The sequence below is a fragment of the Lontra canadensis genome, unplaced genomic scaffold (assembly GCF_010015895.1).
Source record: "Lontra canadensis isolate GAN:19392208 unplaced genomic scaffold, GSC_riverotter_1.0 scaffold8, whole genome shotgun sequence".
NCBI lineage: Eukaryota > Metazoa > Chordata > Mammalia > Carnivora > Mustelidae > Lontra > Lontra canadensis.
The window spans coordinates 13508846-13511931 of record NW_022631002.1 but is presented as its reverse complement, the minus strand read 5'-3'; the positions used below and the strand labels follow the sequence as shown (position 1 = coordinate 13511931).

General features: G+C 35.2%; 1 non-coding gene across 1 annotated transcript; it reads left to right on the top strand.

Annotated features, from left to right (window-relative positions):
* The first annotated feature begins 574 nt into the window (after positions 1–574).
* LOC116866006 lies at positions 575–678 on the top strand. Its single transcript, XR_004382301.1, has one exon. It is a non-coding gene; the product is annotated as a U6 spliceosomal RNA (small nuclear RNA).
* Positions 679–3086: the final 2408 nt, after the last annotated feature.

Genomic DNA, 3086 nt, shown 5'->3' with positions numbered 1-3086 from the left:
AGAAGGAGAGGAGAAGGGAGTTGAGGGAAATTGGAAGGGGAGTTGAACCATGAGAGACTATGGACTCTGAAAAACAACCTGAGGGTCTTGAAGGGGCCGGGGGTGGGAGGTTGGGGGAACAAGGTGGTGGGTATTAAGGAGGGCACGGATTGCATGGAGCACTGGGTGTAGTGCAAAAACAATGAATACTGTTATGCTGAAAAGAAATTTTAAAAATTACAATAAAGTGGAGAAAGATTAAAAAAAAAAAAAAGAGGGGCGCCTGGGTGGCTCAGTGGGTTAAGCCTCTGCCTTCGGCTCAGGTCATGATCCCAGAGTTCTGGGATTGAGCCCTGCATCGGGCTCTCTGCTCAGCAGGGAGCCTGCTTCCTCCTCTCTCTCTGCCTGCCTTTCTGCCTACTTGTGATCTCTGTCAAATAAATAAATAAAATCTTAAAAAAAAAGAAAGGATGAATGAAACCAAGAGCTGATTCTTTGAAAAGATAAACAAAATTGATAAACCTTTAGCCAGACCCATCAAAGAAAAATAAAAGAGGACTCAAATAATTAAAATCATAGGTGAAAGAGGAGAATAGTGCTCTCTTTGGCAGCACTTATACTAAAACTGGAATGATACAGAGATTAGCATGAGACCTGTGCAAGGATGACATTGAAATTCATGAAGTGTTCCATATTTTTCTGTGAATTGTGTGTAAGACTCATGAATCGCAGACCTGTACCCCTGAAACAAATAATACATTATGTGTTAATAAAAAGATAAAAATAAATAAAAAAAAAAGAAAGAGAATAGTTGACACCACAGAAATGCAAAGGATTATACGAGACTACTATGAAAAACCATATGCCAACAGATTGGATCATAAATTACCTAGAAGAATGAAAAAATACCAAGAAATATACAACCTTCCAAAACTGAATTGGAAAAACAGACCAGTTACTAATAATGAAATGGAATTGGTGATCAGAAAACTCCTAACAAACAAAAGTCCAGGACCAGATGGATTCACATTTGAATTCTACCAAACCTTAAAGAAGAGTTAATACCTATTCTCCTCAAACTACTCAAAAAAAAATAGGAAGGAAAGCTTCCAAATATATTCTATTAGACCAGCATTACCCTGATACCAAAACCAGACAAAGACACTGGGAAAAAAAGCCCAAACAAACAAACAAAAAAAATTGTAAGGCAATATCCCTGATGACCATAGATGCAAAAATCCTCAACAAAATATTGGTAAATGACATTCAACAATACATTAAAAGGATCATTCAGTATGACTTATTCTGGATATGAGAGGAGGGCTCAATATCCAGAAAACAATGTGATACACCACATTAACAAAATGAGGGATAAAAATCACACGATCATCTCAATAAATGCAGAAAAAGCATTTGAAAAAATTCAACATTCATTCATGATTAAAACTTCCAAGAAAGTAAGCTTAGAGGAAACATACCTCAACTTAATAAAGGCAATATATGACACACCCACAGCTGATATACTCAGAAGTGAAAAACAGATTTTGCTCTTAGCTCAGAAACAAAACAAGGATGTCCACTCTCACTGCTTTAATTCAACTTAGTACTGAAAGTCCTAGCCACAGTAATCAGACAAGAAAAATAAATAAAAAGCATCCAAATGGGTAAGGAAGAAGTTAAAACGTCCTTATTTGCAGACGACATATTATGTATAGAAAACTCTAAGATTACACACACACACACACACACACACACATTAGAAGTAATAAGCTGAGTAAAGTTGCAAGATGCAAAATATTCAGCTATCTTTTGCATTTCTATACACTAATAATGAAATAGCTGAAAGAGAAATTAAGAAAATAATTCCATTTACAATTGTACCAAAAGAATAAAATACTTAGAATAAACTTAACCCAGGACATGAAAGACCTGTACTCTGGAAACTACAAAACATTTTTGAAAGAAACTGAGATGATACAAACAAATAGAAAGACATACCATGCTCATGGATAAGAAGAATTTGTATTGTTAAAATATCCATACTACCCAAAGCAATCTACAGATTCATTGCAATCCCTATGAAAACATCAGTTGTATTTTTCATGGAACTAGAAGAAATGATTCTAAAACCTGTATGGAAACACAGAAGACCCCAAATAGCCAAAGCAATCTTGAGAAAGAAGAACAAAAGCAGAAGTGTCACTATCCTGGATTTCAAGATACTACAAAGCTAGAATAATCAAAACAGTATGGTACTGGCACATAAACAGATACATGGATCGGTAGAACAGAGTAGAGAGCCCAGAAATAACCTACATTTATATGGTTAATCTATGACGAAGGAGGCAAGAATATACAATGAGGTAAGACAGCCTCTTTAATAAATCATGCTGAGAATACTGGACATCTATATGTAAAAGAATGAAACTGGACCACCTTCGTACATCATACACAAAAATAACTAAAAATGGATTAAAGACCTAAATGTGACACCTGAAGCCATAAAACTCCTAGAAGAAAACATAGGCAATAATCTCTTTAACATCAGCAATAGAAACATTTTTCTAGACATGTCTCCTCAGGCAAGGGAAACAAAAGCAAAAATAAACTATTGGGGCTACACTGAAATAAAAAGCTTGTGCACAGTGATGGAAACTATCCACAAAATGAAAAGGCAACCTATTCAAGGGGAGAAGATATTTGCAAATGATATATCTGATAAGGGGTTGATATACAATATATAAAGAACTTATACAACTCAATACCAAAAGAACTCCCAAGTAATCTGATTAAAAAATGGGCAGATGACCTGAATAGATATTTTCCCAAAGAGACCTGCAGATGGCCAACAGACACATGAAAAGATGCATAACATCATTAATAAGGGAAATGCAAATCAAAGAACTACATTGAGATATTACCTTACAGTTGCTGGAATGGCTAGTATAAAAAAAAAAAATCAAGAAATTACAAGTGTTGGTGATGATGTGAAGAGAAAGGAGCCCTCATATACTGTTGGTGGAAATGCAAATTGGGGCAGCCACTGTGGAAAACAGTATGGAATTTTCTCAAAAAATTGAAGATAGAAAAATCCAGTAATTCCACTA